The sequence below is a fragment of the Cervus canadensis genome, chromosome 21 (assembly GCF_019320065.1).
Source record: "Cervus canadensis isolate Bull #8, Minnesota chromosome 21, ASM1932006v1, whole genome shotgun sequence".
Lineage (NCBI taxonomy): Eukaryota > Metazoa > Chordata > Mammalia > Artiodactyla > Cervidae > Cervus > Cervus canadensis.
Window position 1 is genome coordinate 36,840,250 of NC_057406.1, and position 16,964 is coordinate 36,857,213.

A 16,964-nucleotide genomic window follows, 5' to 3' on the forward strand; every position below is an offset into this window, starting at 1 on the left:
AAAATAATTTTGGAAAGTAGATCTTAGTTTCCATGTCATAAAAATATTTCTCTCTAGTATTTTGTCCTGACAGCTCAAACAAATATAATATGAGAATACTACCTGTGGCTTTTTTTTTTTCTCTTTTGGTTTCTAATGCTGAATTTATAATCTTCTCTAACTTTGTGTGACCACACATATTTAAAATTCCTGTATCAATTTGATTCACAGCCACATTTCCTTGTGTGTAGAAAAGGAAGTTATAGACCTCAAATGGCTTTTACATTGTCTGGGGTGATAGGTGCCCTGTACGTATGGGATATCAGATGTTGTTTCAAGGCTGCTCTTGACATTGCTGCTGTTAATGTCTCTTTCATTTGAGAATATTTCCATTCTGTACCAAAAATCTATCTCAGGGGTGAGGGGAAGTGGTGGAAACGGGCACCACGCGGATGCCAGCAAGTTTCCCAGTGGGTTATGATCACCAAATTCTTCCAAAAGGGATGCCTGGGGGTGGGGGAGAGTCAGAGTGGGGAGGGAGGTAGAAAAACAAATTTTGGCAGACTCAAGTTTAGAAGAAAAACAATCCTTTCACCGAATTTAGCCTCTGCTCTCTGTCATAGAAAATTATAATAAGTACAAGAGAATTGCATTCAATTTGGGTCAAGTATTATTGTTGGAATATGCATCAGTCAGAATTGGCCTCATTAGGAGGGCACTTTCTGAACAGCTATGCAGTGGTTCTCAAAGCATGCAGACTCCTGAGAGGGTGCGATGTGGAGTTTAACAAGCTGATTTCACGTCTCGTATCATTTACATTTCAACCTAGGACTCAAACCAGGGCTTATATTGAACCTTTCTATGGTAAGACATGGAGCAAAATATCTTTATATATAAACACGCAGTAACATTATCAGAATTGCCATCGCCTGTTAATTATAAACATAGACCCACCTATTGACACTATTGGCTTGGGCTCTGGGCCTCTTTTTTCCCCCTTCTAATAAGCTGACATTTTCCACTGAACCTACAGATGCATTGAATTTACATACCAGTCTACACTGAGGCACATGTTTTTATTTTGCTTCCCTATTTATAATCTTTATTTTGAAAACAATAATTGTGGTTTGGATTTACCATGGGGCTGGATTTTACACATGTATAGTCTCATAATATTTTCTTTTTCCTGGAGGCTGTTAAATCATTTTTAGCTATATTATCAGATTTACCATCAGGACATAGTAGATACAGCGTATATTTCCAAACTCATGTAATAGATGAAGAAAATGAGGTAGAAGATTAAGCAGCTAGTCCAAACTGAAGTAAAATTTTAGGGGGTATTTGATTAAGTTAAAACTGGGCTAAGAGAGGCAGAGGGGGAAATCTTGCCTACTTTCTATCTAGTGCAGAAAGTCTGAACAAATTGAAACTTGAACATATTCTGTATCTTGATACTAATGTTAAATCAGAAATTCAGTAACCCAGAGCAGAGAAGCCCAAAGCTCAGAAAATCTCAAATCTGTTTCCTAGCAGAGGTGCTCTGGAGAGGATATGGGAACTCTCACATATAAGCAAAGGCATTTCTAGTAGGTTTGGGCTTCCTTCTAAAACATCGTTGCTGCTCTTTTCTTTTTCCAGGTAAACAAACAAATGCTAATGCTGACTGTTGCCCTAGTTGTTTATATCTTCAAATCAGGGCTCTATTAATGACCTAGAGAGGTGAGAAAGGGTAGGTGGTTCAAGAGGGAGGGGGACATATGTATAATTGTGGCTAATTCATGTTGATGTATAGCAGAAATCAAACCTATAGTGTAAAGCAAACCAATAGTGTAAGTCAATCAATTAAAAATAAATAAATATAATAATAATAATTTTAAAAAATGGTGCTGATTTGATTCCAACACTAGCACTGAAAGACGTTCTTCGATGACTACTTATAGGAAAAAGATTGACCTATTTGAAGTCACTCAAGCTTATGTTCAGGTTTGAGGATTGTATGGAAGCCTCCTGAAAACTTTTTGGGTCTCTCTGAGGTAGCAGAGAGAATATCTTTGAAAGGGAGGTTACTTTTCAGATCCTGCCTTCTCACTGGATTCTAGCATTTTTGCTTGTGGCCCAAGCCAGAAAGTACCCAGGTGTACATAACTCTACTAAAATTAAAATCTATGATTTCATTTTTTTTTTTTTCTTCACCTCTCACACGTTCAAGTTCAATTTTATTTGGCAACTAGGTTTCGGGCAGGTTCTTATTTCTGTTGAACCAGGTCATCCAGCCCCTGTTTTTCCATCAGAGAATCTCGGTTAACTTTGATTTTTGATTCTCAGACACCCAACTCTCTGAACCACCCATCCCGCCTCAGCGCCCTGCTGCTTTCTTCCATATAAGGCCTTGAAGTGTACTCACCTTACTCAGTGAAAAGCCCTTGGGGATGGGGAGCTGCCAGCCATTAGAAATGTGATCTAGAGTCGCTCCGCTCGAGGCTGCTCACATCCAGTCTAGACGATATCAGGTATAAAGTGAGAAAAAATATTATCTCACAGCGCTTATCAGACCATCTTCTTATAAGTCCTTTTCTTGTTTAGCTTTTTAGTTCATTTCTTGGTTTTTCTGGAAAAAATGCTGCAGTTATGTTGCTCACGCAGCCAAAAATCTGCACTTAATTGGGCACATAAAAAAATAGCAGACAGGAAGTCTATTTCCTCACAGAGAGATATTGTGGTTTATGGATTTTGCTTTCATACTGCTAAGCCAGTGCATTATTTTATTTTTTAATACACTTCTGCTAAGATGTCCCTGGCAACCTAGAAGCTGTTTAAGAGCCCAAGAGAATCAGTTATCGGCCCAGGTAGAGGTCTTTGGTTATAAAATATTAATTTAATCTGAGTTTGATTCTGAATCAACCTGGAGTTCTTGAAGTTTTCTGGATGCTAGGGAAATAGAGATTTAATATTTGGGTATGCACTGAAGAAGTTATGCATGTTTGAGCCAGAGACGGCTGCATCGCTCAAGGAGGGCTGTGTTGACTCTCTAAGAGTTCTGGGAAAACATTTAAGTTGCCTGCGTAACTTCCCCCGCACACACCCTCAATTCACTCCCCTCTGAGCCGGCGCTGGAGAGTTTCCTGAGGGCTATCGAGTTACAAAGGGGAAGGAAGCCTTTATCGAAAGATTGAAGATGCTTACTTTTCCAGAGGTCTTTTCATCTCTTTAGCTTTATCCTTTACACTCTTCCTCTTTTCATGTACACCTCCCATATAAAATTAACTTCCCAAGAATATGAACTCGAGAGTCTTAAGAGTCCGGCTTCCTATTTAGAGATGAGAAAAGGGAGACAAAAATTAGTTCTCATTTTTTTTTTTCCCTCCAATGACATGGGTCTCCAGTAGCATTGACGGGATTGCCTGCAGCATTGATGTGTGAGTGGAAAAACAAAAATGAAACCACTGTTCTCTTGTCACTTGGTTTGAGCCGTAAGATTGGGTACATTTGGTTCTAGGCCTTTTCTATCTGCTTGTCTTGGGCACAATGCCTCATAATTTGGAAAAATTATATAAGCCCCAAATTCTCCCTAGGGCGTGTGAGAAACTGCCATTTGTTTTTAGCAACCTAGCATCATAAAGTTAGGGTGGGCCTAATCCCACTGAAAAGTTAAATGAGAGCTTTGTGTAATTGCTTTGCCTGTTAATTCAAACTAAGCCTCAGGTAATCAAGTCTTTCCCTAATAACCTGGGCTTTATGCAAACTAAAATCCATCCGGTTTGTACAGGTATCTCTAGCCTCAAATTGGAATTTTCTAAGGCTCATGGTCAGCTCAATTCATGAAGGGGAATTATGTCATGCAAGTGTTTTTGCGCAGCCCTTTGTCTGGGACTAATTTTGACTCTTTGTCTGCCAGAGAGGATAAAACTTAGGATCTTTCTCCTGTCCCCTGGGCAATCCAGATACTGGGTTGGAAACTTGATCAAGGGCTCAGAGAGCTTAGACTCAGTCTTAGTTTCTCAAACTTGTCTCTGCCTCTTTGGCTCAGTCTTCAAAGGACTAAACCAAACAGGAAACAAACTGCTGTGCATGGTCACATCTGGCTGTATTTTGACAAGGGGTACAGATCCTATTCTTGGGGTGTTCTATAGGGGAATCATGGGTGGGGCTGAATATCTCCACCTGCTGATTTGGGAGTTTGAGGGCAGGGGCAATAGCCCCTCTCTTATTTCTACAGGAATGACTTTTCTAGCTTTTCTTGGTATTGGCTTGGTACCAACAAGCTCACACAGAAAGGGAAAAATAGTGATGAATATTCTCATTTATTAGCAAGTTTGTGCTACACATCAGGGCTGGTTTCAGTATCTTCATCTATATTATTTTCCAAATCACTGAATAATGTAGGATTTATTATCCTTATTTTGTAGGTGAAGGGGAAATATCAAATTCTTTCCATCACCCTCAAGATAAAGTCCCAACCTCTTAACAGGAAGAGGCAGGAAAGTGTAGCAGCTAAGGCTATGAAGTATATAACTAAGCTGTCTGGCTTGAATCCCAGATCTGCCACTTACTAGCTGTGAAAATTTAGGCAAGTTCTTTAAGTTTTGCCTCAGTTTCTGCATCTTTAAAATGCAGACATAACTTTATATGGTTGTTAGAGTGTTAAACATTTAGTAAATTTAATGTGCTTAGAGTAATATGTGGCACATAGTTCTAAATATTGGTTAATACTACTCTTGGGCTTCCTAGGTGGCTCAGTGGTAGAGAATCCACCTGCTAATTCAGGAGATGCGAGAGATGGGGGGTTCAATCCCCTGGGTTGAGAAGATCCCCCTGGAGAAGAAAATGGCAACCTACTCCAATATTCTTGCCTAGGAAATCCCACAACAGCAATACTGCATGCGTGCTTAGTTGCTCAGTCGTGTCTGACTCTTTGTGACACCATAGACTGTAGCCTGCCAGGCTCCTCTGTCCATGGAATTCTCCAGGCAAGAGTACTGGAGTGGGTTGCCATTTCCTTCTCCAATTATTGCTGTTATTAGCATTAGTATTATTATCATTAGCAATAGAATGTTGAATAAGATATTCATTATCTCAGATTTCAGCTAAAGCCTCTATGTTGGAAATACTAGATGATAAATATCCTCACATTTTAAAGAAGAACAGTAGATACCATTCCATAAGACTTACTGCAGTTTAGCTGAGTGGTCCTGATTCCATCACCCATTACCACTTATACAGAGAAAAGACTAGAAACTCAAGAATCCTTTGAAGTAGAGAATTCACAGTTCTCAGTCTGGAGGATAGTGCTGTGGCATTTCTCCAAGACAAATAAGAAACTCTGAACACTGTGAGGTCCCTGAAAGGAGAAACTGGGACCTCATCCTCACCTGGAAGCTTTTCATGTTGGGGCATCTGTGAACTGCTTAGTGTTGCCCCCAGAGCAGAGTGTGGAGAGAGAATTCTGGGAAGTCTGACAGCCTGGTGAACAGAGAGGTTCATGCTTGCTTCTTCCCCGGTGGATTCTTAAGGAGCAGCCCTTTTTGGTTGGGTAAAAGAAGAAGACTAGAAGAGCTCAGCTTGCACTCCTCCTGTTTCATTTGGTGAGGACCTATGGGCTTCCTGTGGGTCAGGTGGATGCTTTGAAAGTCAGGTTGGCTTTGGACCATCTGAAGATGCCTTGTCCTAGAAGGAGGGCTGTTGACAGTGGAAGACGAGGTCTGTGGTCAAGGGCAACGAACTGGGAGAAGGTGACAGGAGGCAGGCTGGAAAGCTCATTAGTTGTGTGAACAATGCTTTGTGGTGTCTCCTGAAGAATTACATCTCCCTGGTGGCTCACTGGTAAAGAATTTGCCTGCAATGCCGGAGGTGCAAGTTCGACCCCGGGACCAGAAAGAGCCTCTGGAGAAGGAAATGGGAACCCACTCCTGTATTCTTCCTGGGAAAGTCTCATGGACAGAGGAGCCTGGTAGGCTAAAGAGTTGGACATGACTGAGCAACTAAACCACAACCAACAGCAACAGCCCGTGACAGAGCCAGCATCTGAAGGACCACGACAGGCAGGCAGTCCACACTGGCGCTCACTCTGAAGGAACTGCAACAGCAGGACCAGTTAGGTTAAAAATACACTCTTCTCTGTATTCTCCTCACTCCTCTTCCTCTTTTCTGACCCTGGGAGGGGAATAGACAAGGAGGGAAAGAAAAGATCATCATACTTTATTCAATGCAGAACCCCAAGCCACACTTGGGTTGCTTTGAGATTGACACTTTGGATTTAGTAAGTCTTTTTCCTAAGAGTGAGCCTTAATTAATGAAATTAGACTTTTCTTTCAGATATAATTCATCTAGATGCCGAGGACTTTGCTTGAAATATCAAAGAGCAAGGAATGGGTATTCCACACAATCTGTTTGAGTTCTTCAAGTGAATAATTAAATATTTTTAGTAACTTGCCCAAGACTACAGAGCTTAAATGACAGAGTTTGAATGTGAACCCATGTTTGATTACCCGTGCCATGGTATTTTTACCACATGGAATTTCCCTTAAAATTTTATGATGAAATTAGCCAGAAGAATTCTTCTAAAATGTGCTGTAACTCTTGTAGAGGGCTTGCTAGATTTGCATAACATATTCAATACCATATAGGAATAAATAGGACTGAATAGAAAGTATTTTGGCAGCCCCTTAAAATTTGAGGCATGGTACCTTAGGGAGGAATATCTACCTATAGAGGGAGAGTTATAAAGACACTAGAATTAATATATACATTAGACTTATATATGTATATATTTATGTGCATGCATGTGAAGTTGTTTCAGTCATGTCTGACTTTTGTGACCCTATAGACTGTAGTCCGACAGGCTCCCCTGGTCAATAGATTCTCCAGGCAAGAATATTGGAGTTACCCTGCCCTCCTCCAGGGAATCTTCCCCACCCAGGGATCGAAACTGCATCTCCTGCATTGGCAGGCGGGTTCTTTACCACCAGCACCACCTGGTATATATATAAAAAACCAGCATTGGGTTTTTTTTTTTCCAATGAGTTAGCTCTTTGCATCAGGTGGCCAAAATATTGGAGATTCAGCATCAGTCCTTCCAAGGAATATTCAGGGTTGATTTCCTTTAGGATTGATTGATTTGATCTCTTTGCAATCCAAGGGACTCTCAAGAGTCTTCCCTGATGCTGGGAAAGATTGAAGGCAAAAGTAGAAGTGGGAGGCAGAGGATGATATGGTTAAATAGTAATATCAACTCATTGGACTTGAGTTTGAGCAAGCTTCTAGAGATGATGAAGGACAGGGAAGCCTGGCGTGCTGTACTCCATGAAGTCCCAAACAGTCGGACAAAACTGAGTGACTCAACAACAACAAATATATATATATATAAGCGTCTCTGGTGACTCAGCTGGTAAAGCAACTACCTGCAACACAGGAGACCCAGGTTTGATCCCTGGGTTCGGAAGATCCCCTGGAGAAGAAAATGGTAACCCACTTCAGTACTCTTGCCTGGAAAATCCCACGGACGGAGGAGCCTGGTAGGCTACAGTCCATGGGGTCACAGAGTCGGACATGACTGAGTGACTTCACTATCACTATCTATCACATATCACATATATGCCTAAATTTAAGAAACTAGGTCTAAAGAGGTGAAATCAATTCTTAGTCTCAAGAGAGTAAGAAGTAAAGTCTTTCCTCTATTCCCTGCGCATAGCAGGAAATTACTTCCTGCAGCTTAGGGTGCTGTGCCGAGTCAGAGGAGGTGTGTTTCTGGACAAAAAGTCACACACACACACACACACACACACACACACACACAAAACCCTTTCTAAAGTTCTGGGTGTGACCTCTGCCCCCTCAGGTGGTTTCAAGGACCACCTCAAGAGAGGGCATCCTTTGTCAGAGACTTAGTCAAAAGAAATAGACTCTGTTGAAGAGTTGGGCTAAAAGAGTGATAACTCTTGGCCAGCTCAACCTGAGTGCTGGCACACCCTTGTGGGCCTACAGACAGCTTGGAGGGCCTTGGCCATACAACCAGGAGCTGAGGCTGTGGCTAGGATTAAAATCTTGCACAAGAACTCCTTTGATGGGCAAGTAAGCTATGATTTTTAATACTCTTGTCAACATGGGGCAGAAAAGTGGGAAAGAGCCCCACTATAAACCAATCTCTCCTTTGGAAATCTCAGTGACACTGAGGTCCTTATAAAGACCAGAACCCTTAGTCTAAAAATCTATGTCAAGACCAGAGCCTTAGCTGTGATTACTCACACATGGAAAGAGCAGAAATAAATGGCCTGGAAGGCATTCTTATAATTATAAAGGAACTGTATTGCCAAAGAAGCCAGAAATCCAGCCTGCCAAAACCTGTGACAAATCAACCCCATTCCTCGATCTATAAATCGACACCAGCGAGAAGCAGAGTGTGGACATGGTTGTAGATCTGAAAAAGTGTCCTCACTGGTGTGTGCTTCAGGTGTGGCTATGGGATATGATGGACTAGAGAAATCCTCCCAGAAAGCCACAGCAGCCAGATGGGCTGACGGGGGACTTACACATCAGTGGGGTCCGAGTTTCTACAGTTCCTTTTCAAGGGTCTGAGTGTTACTGATAGATTGATGATAGCCGTGTGTTTCCCATTCTCCCATTCCCAATGGGAGTTTTAATTTCAATTGTTCAGTCCCTACTCCTTCATTTTATTTTGGGTGCTCCTGGGCAGATTACTTGTTACTTTATTTGTGTGGTGGTGGTTGAGCGGCTAAGTCCTGGCAACTCTGTGACCCCACGGACTGCAACACATCAGACTCCTCTGTTCTCCACTGTCTCCCAGAGTTTGTTCAAATTCATATTCATTGAGTCCATTAATTTATAGGCCACCTTGTTACAAAGAGCCACTTTGGGATCTGATGTAAAGGACTGCTTCAGCCAGAGAAGCTTCCACCTTGATCCAGATGCAGGAGTTGAATGAGGTGTTGGGACTGGATTCCTTGGAAAGAGAATAGAGTATTCTCTGTGGAGAATGAATAATATGTGTGTGTGTGTTAAGTCACTTCAGTTGAGTCTAACTCTTTGCGACCCCAATGAACTGTATCCCGCCAGACTCCTCTGTTCATGTGACTCCCCAGGCAAGAATACTGGAGTGGGTTGCCATTCCCTTCTCCAAGGGATCTTCAGGCCCTCCGACCCAGGGTTTGAACCCGCATCTCCTGCGGCTCCTGCATTGCAGGCAGGTTCTTTACTGCTGAGCCACCAGGAAAGCCCTGAATAATACAAACACCGCCAAAAAAAAGAAATGTAGCCAAGACTATTCACTGTCCCTAAAGACCTACCTGCTACTTCTCCTTGATTTTAGGTGGACACAAGAACCCTAGGAATAAAAATATTTGCCAGGATCCCTTGTAATTGGGGATGGTTGTGTGAAGTTCTACCTAATGGGCTGTGCACAGAATGGAAGAATATAACTTCTTATCCATTGCTCCCTTAATGAAGGGGACAAGTTTTACCTCCTTTCTGCAGCCCATTGCTTGGAACATGGTTGTGATGAGAGCTACCCAGGATCTCTCAGACAGAGGATACTCCAGACTTCCCTGGTGGTCCATTGGTTAAGAATCTGCCTGTCAATGCAGGGAACATGGGTTCGATCCCTGGTCCAGGAAGAGCCCAGATGCTGCAGAGTAACTAAGCCCAGGCACCTACACTCTAGATCCTGAATATAGGGCCTGCTCACCACAGCCAGAGAAAGCTCATGGGCAACCATGAAGATCCAGTGCAGCCAAAAATAAATGAATAAAATAATTTTTTAAAAAGGCAGAAAGTGCCACAGTGACAGTGAAACTAGAAGACAGAAGGACCTGAGTGCCCATCTTTTGACAATTACATGCATGAGAAAGGATTTTATATCATCTTTAAGCATAAGCTATTTGGGGCCTTTGTAACATTCAGCCAATTCTTTATCCTTTTCTTTATTTTGTCTTTCATACAATCTTTAATGTATACTGTCAAGGAGTCTATGATCCAGACTTTTCTTTCAATCTCTGAACACTGAGATCAGCTTAATGGAGCTCTAAAATGTAAAGATCAAGACATAGGCTGTCTCATTCTCCACTGCATTCCTGGTACTCAGTAGACATTCAGTCTTTGTTTCTTTGTTCCATGCTAGTAACTGGTCATTTAATTAACTAATTCAGAAATGTTGATTTAATACCCAGTATGTGTAAGAGTCTGTGCTTTGCAATAGCAATAATAAGCATTTATTGAACACTTACTGGGTAGTAGGCACCAGCATAAGTGTGTTTACCTGCATGTTAGTTATGCATTTGAAAATGAAAGTGGAAGTTGCTCAGTTGTGTCTGACTCTCTGCTACCTCATGGACTATAGCTCATCAGGCTCCTCTGTCCGTGGGATTCTCCAGGCAAGAATACCAGAGTGGGTAGCCATTCCCTTCTCCAAGGTATCTTCCTGACCCAGGGATTGAAGCCAGGTCTCTTGCATTGCAGGTAGATTGTTTACTGTCTGAGCCATGAGGACCTGCTGACATTTATGCATTTAATCCTCACCATAAACACTTTGAAGCAGATTCTGGTATCATCTCCATTGTACATATGAAGAAACTGAGGCACTGAGAAGTTTTGACTTTCCCAAGGTTACACAGATGTTAATAATAAAAAGAGTATCTGGGACTAGAACCCTGGCAGCCTGCCCTAGGGTCTCCCCTCCTAGCACAGCCCTCTACTCTCTTTCCAAAGGTTACTAGGCATCCATCTTCCCATTAAGCGGTTAATTGAACCGCAAAAGATCATGGTTTCTCCAGTGAATGTCCTGGAAAGTGAAAGTTCACATCTGAAAATCACAAAGCCTATTTTAGAGAAAATGTACTATGTGCTTGGTTAAAGTGGCAATTATTTTGTCAGATAGTAATAGAACTCCCCCTAAAGACTAATTTTAAGGCAATGGAATTAACTTTCTAATACACAAACTTACATTATAATTTTATGAGCCAGACAATTTCATTTCCTGGTTAGTAAAAAAAGGAAATTTAAGAAAAAAAAAGAAAAGGAAATTTTAGAGTCTTTACTAATTGTTTAATGATACTTTTGGCAAAAATAGAATAGTACTTTTTCCCTTTAATAACTACTATTTATACAAACCAAGTAAAGGAATAATTAAGTCTTGTCTGAAACTGGTTGTCCAAAATGATATAAAAAGACACGTACAAAATAATTGCTCTTTTTTAATAAATTAAAAAATGATTTATTTTAAAAAGATAAATATAGTTATTCAAAATAGAATTCTCACATGAACCCTAACTGCTAAATATCTAACAGCTTATAAGTTAGATGGAATAAAAAATAAGTGGCAGGCAGTGCTTATATTCAGATTGCTTAAAACCAACTGTACAATTTTCACTAGGTAAATGCTCTCATCAAGGTCAAGGTCAATTTCAAGCTACCAAGACGAGGTCATAGAACATGAAATTTGGAAGTGATGTGTACAGACTGCCCTCCAACGCTCATCTGAGCAGCTCCGGCACACCAATAGCCCACAATCAACCAATCACATTCCAGATACAAACACAAGGGCCTGCTGTGAGTCTAGAGTTGTACTCCATGTTTTAACAGGGACTACAAGTAGAATATGGGCTTCCCAAGTGGCACTAGTGGTAAAGAATCCACCTGCAATGCAGGAGATGTAAGAGACACGGGTTCTATCCCTGGATCAGGAAGATTCCCTGTAGGAGGGCATGACAATCCACTCCAGAATTCTTGCCTGGAGAATCCCATGGATAGAGGAGCCTGGCAAGCTACAGTCCATAAGGTTACAAAGAGTTGGACATGACTGAAATGACTTAGCATGCATGCACAAGTAGAATATACCTAGTACTCTAAGAGTGAGAATATCTCACGCAAGTTCAGAGACACATCTCCTGAACAGAGGGATGTGCAAGAAAAGAAAAGTAGTCTGGGCCTTTTGGGAATTGAGGTGCACAAGATGAGCATACACAAAATATTGCGAGTGCCACTTGCAGAAAGTATTACTTAGCCATGTAAATCACACATTATACGTGCTCAGTCATACACCTTGTGGCCCAAGGTGAGAATGAAATGAAAGCTCCAGTCTTTTATGTATAGGAATTCCAAGCATTTTTGGCATTAAAAATATAAAGCATAATAAAAAATAAAAAGCACAGTTTTCATTTTTAGATTTTGTAAGTACCTGTCTTAGTCTATTTGTCTTGCAGTGTTAGAACTAGTCCATGCTACTATTTCTTTCATCTACTTTCTCACTGTAAATGTGGCAAAACTGATTAGAAGAAGCTTCTTGATCCAGGTCTAGAGGAACAAAATCTAGAACCCTATAGCCTGGGCTTAGGACTTAGCATATGAGCCAGTCCTAGCACTTCAAGTGACATGTACTATGTTCCATGTGAAAACTGAGGTGGAGACCACTGAGAGACTCAGAAGAACAACAACTATAATTTGCAAAATGTTTTCAGGTAGCATTTCAACATTTGACTTGGTTTTACGCATAGAAGTAAATGCTACTCTTACTTTCAGTTCAGTTCAGTTCAGTCGCTCAGTCATATCTGACTCTTTCTGACCCCATGAACTGCAGCACACCAGGCCTCCCTGTCCATCACCAACTCCCGGAGTTTACTCAGACTCATGTCCATTCAGTCGGTGATGCCATCCAGCCATCTCATCCTCTGTCATCCCCTTCTCCTTCTGCCCTCAATCCTTCCCAGCATCAGGGTCTTTTCTAATGAGTCAGTTCTTCGCATCAGGTGGCCAAAGTATTGGAGTATTCCAATAAGTATTCCAATGAACACCCAGGACTGATCTCCTTTAGGGTGGACTGGTTGGATCTCCTTGCAGTCCAAGGGACTCTCAAGAGTCTTCTCCAACACCACAGTTCAAAAGCATCAATTCTTCTGCACTCAACTATCATTAGAGTCAGCTATCATTAGAGTCAGCTATCATTAGAGTCAGTTCTTCGCATTAGGTGGCCAAAGTATTGGAGTATTCCAATAAGTATTCCAATGAACACCCAGGACTGATCTCCTTTAGGGTGGACTGGTTGGATCTCCTTGCAGTCCAAGGGACTCTCAAGAGTCTTCTCCAACACCACAGTTCAACAGCATCAATTCTTCTGCACTCAGCTATCATTAGAGTCCAACTCTCTCATTCATACATGACTACTGGAAAAACCATAGACTTGACTAGATGGCTCTTTATTGGTAAAGTAATGTCTCTGCTTTTAAATATGCTGTCTAGGTTGGTTATAAATTTCCTTCCAAGGAGTAAGCGTCTTTTAATTTCACGGCTGCAGTCACCATCTGCAGTGATTTTGGAGGTGCAAAATCACTGTATTTAACTCCCTGGTGGTTGCCTCTGTGCCCAGGATTCTCTGCACCTCTATCTCCTCAGGCGTCTGTGGGAGCTTCTGACTCACTGGTACAGAAGGAATTTCAGGATTTCCCCCAAAGATTTCCCTCCTGTGCTTTGTCCACTTTTATGTGTGTGTGTTAGTCACTCAGCCGTGTCTGACTCTTTGCTATCCTGTGAACTGTAGCCTGCCAGGCTTCCCTCTCCATGGAATTCTCCAGGCAAGAATACTGGAGTGGATTGCCATTCCCTTCTCCAGAGGATCTCCCCAACCCAGGGATTGAACCCTGGTCTCCTGCATCGCAGGCAGATTCTTGACCATGGCCACTCTTTTATTATACTGTAAATCTTTTCTTTGCTGTCACCTGCCAACTCCTTTCACCTCCCCTGGTGGCATGTGCATGCTCAGTCATGTCCAGCTCTTTGCAACCCCATGTACTGTGGACTGTAGCCCACCAGACTCCTCTGTCCATGAAATTTTCCAGGTAAGAATACTGGAGTGAGTTGTCATCTCTTTCTCCAGGGGAACTTTCTGACCCAGGGATCAAACCAGAGTCTCTTGTATCTCCCTGCATTGGCAGGCGGATTCTTTACCACTGCACCACCTGGGAAGCCTTCACCTCCTGTATCTCCCACAAAAAATTCCTCTTCTTCTCCTCCTCCTTCTTATTTTTCCCTTCCTCTTCCTTTACCTCCTTTTCCTTCTCCTCCTCTCCCCCTCCTTCTTCTTTCTTCCTCTCTCTTGAAACATTTGTAATTTATTTGTAGAAAGGAAGCTTCAATATAAAAAATTAGAAAGCATCTGTGAGACAAATGTGCAACAGCAGGAATAGTGAGTTGCTTCTTAAACTAAAGAACAATCCTGCCCAGTGCCCCTGTCTGTAGCCAGAGTCTACATTCTGGAGCCACAGATGCTACATGGAGAAAATTCTTGTTCTTTTTCGTGTGTCTTCCTAAGAATTATCCTACTTCAACCACTCAGGGATCCTATGAAGAAAGACAAGTACTCTACAGTTTTAGAGATGAGAAAACTGAGGCACAAAGAGACTGAGGGACTTGTTCAAGGTTAGGCGGACTTTTAATTTCAGAGCATGTTATTGCATTTAAAGAGTTCTTATCACTGACTGTGATAGAAATATTCATATAAAATATTTCTGTAGTTAAAAGACTTAGTAACTGAAAAATTAAAATATTATACTCATCCTTGCAAGTAGGTACTCCACCATTGCCCAGGAACATGTAAGGATTTACTCTGGGTAAAGGAAATGATGACTTAATTTGCTAATGCTTGCTTATCTGTTTAAAAAATATTTATTTATCAATTTGGCCGTACCAGGTCTTAGTTGCAGCATGCTGACTCTTAGTTGCGGCATGTGGGATCTAGTTCCCTGACCAGGGATCGATTCCAGGCTCCCTGAATTGAGAGCACAGAGTCTTAACCACTGGGCCACCAGGGAAGTCCCTGCTTGCTTATCTTGAGATGAGAAGACTGGTAAAAATGTTAGTGGATGATAGATGTACTACATTCCTTTTTAATGGGAGTAGTTGTCAGTTTCTTATGGCCTGGATTTCTCCGTGACTGTATTTGAGTATATAGTCTGCAATGCAGGAGGACACCAGTTCGATTCCTGGGTTGGGAAGATCCCCTGCAGAAGGGATAGGCTACCCACTCCAGTATTCTTGGGATTTCCTTGTGGCTTAGTGGATAAAGAATCCTCCTGCAATGCCAGAGAGCTGGATTCAGTCCCTGGGCTGGGAAGATCCCCTGGAGAAGGGAAAGGCTACCCACTCCAGTATTCTCACCTGGAGAATTCCATGGACTGTATAGCCCATGGGGTCGCAAAGAGTCGGACACGAGTGAGTGACTTTCACTTTCATATATTTGAGTATAATAGGGTTTTGCTGTATCACTCTTTTCAGGTCTCAGGCCATAGAGAAGTATTAAAGATGAAACCATGTTGCAACAGTTTTCTTTTGGCACTTATAATAACTGAATCTCTTTGGATGGAACCCAAGAGTCTAACTGTGCTCAATTAAACTTCACACCATGGTGGATTGTGTCATAACAAGATTCTGATGTTCACACATTATTTTTCTTTGATGATAGCTAATGAGAAGCTCTTGATCCCTGGTGAGGAAATTCACTGTCAATTCACTCCCCTTTTGGAAGATTCTGAATTTGTTTCTTGCCTCAGAGGATCATTTCTAGCCCCAAAGGTAAATTAATCTTTTCTTCCCTGCCCCCTACCCCCATGGCAGTAGGAGAAATGGATTCTTACAGAATTTTCAAACCTGAGGATTAGTCATTCATTATATCTCTGTGAACACATAGTGGTGTGAGTACCATCGTTTCCATTTAGAAAGAAGGAAGGGGAAGAGAAAGAGAATAAAGAAAAACAGGTGGAAAGTATTATATCTTGTGTCAGTTACTGTAGTCACTTTTGTCAGATAAGAGATCATTCACTGTTTGAAGTCACTAGGTTTCATTTAAATCTCTAAAATATGTCACAGAGCCATTATTTTTACTTTGAACTTTTCAAAAAAGAACAAATTATTCATTAATCTCTAATGCCCTCTCAGTATATTGTACTCCTCCAAAATTGTCCACACTAAATCAGAATTCTAGTTGATATTTTTCCTTTGTCCGAAAACAGGGATGTGAACATGTTAAATGGCTTAGTGGTTCATCTGGCACAACTGAAAATCTGAATGCTTATCTGAACTTTATCTGAACTATCCTGAGTTTTCTTGGGTTTGTAAAATTGGAACTGAAATCTCATGGAAACTGGCTTTCTGAAGAAAGTTTTGGTGAGCCAGAAATACTGTGAGAGCAGCCTTTCCCGTGGTGTTTTGGCAGTTTTTACTTTGGCCTCAGAGAGAACCAGGAAGTTCAGAGGTGAATAAGACTGAAAAATAATGGAATAGTAACTGATCTTTTCTTTTTTTTCTTGGTACTTCAGAAAAGTTCAGTTCAAAATTGTTTTAGGAACATATCAGGTCACTCTTAACAATGATAGGCCTTGTGATACTATGTATCAGGAGAGATTTGGGATGCTATTAATAATTCAGCCCACCTGTGGTAAGAAGGAGGCAATTAGAAATTATTATTTCCTCTTTTTTGCCTTTTCATACTGTTCATGGAATTCTTAAGGCCAGAATACTGAAGTGGTTTGCCATTCCCTTCTCAAGTGCACCACATTTTGCCATTCCCTTCTCTAGTGGACCACATTTTGTCTGGCATTAGATCCCCTCACTTCATGGCAAACAGATGGAGAAAAAGTGGAAACGGTGACAGATTTTATTTTGGGGGGCTCCAAAATCACTGAGGATAGTAACTACAGTCATGAAATTAAGACACTTGCTCCTTGGAAGAAAAGCTGTGACAAACCTAGACAGCATATTCAAAAGCAGAGACAACACTTTGCCAATGAAGGTCCATCTAGTCAAAGCTATGGTTTTTCCAGTAGTCATGTATGGATGTGAAAATTGGACCATAAAGTAGGCTGAGCTCCGAAGAATTGATACTTTTGAATTGTGATGCTGGAGAAGACTCTTGAGAGTCCTTGAACTGCAAGATTGAAGCAGTCAATCCTAAAGGAAATCAATCCTGAATATTCACTGAAAGGATCGGT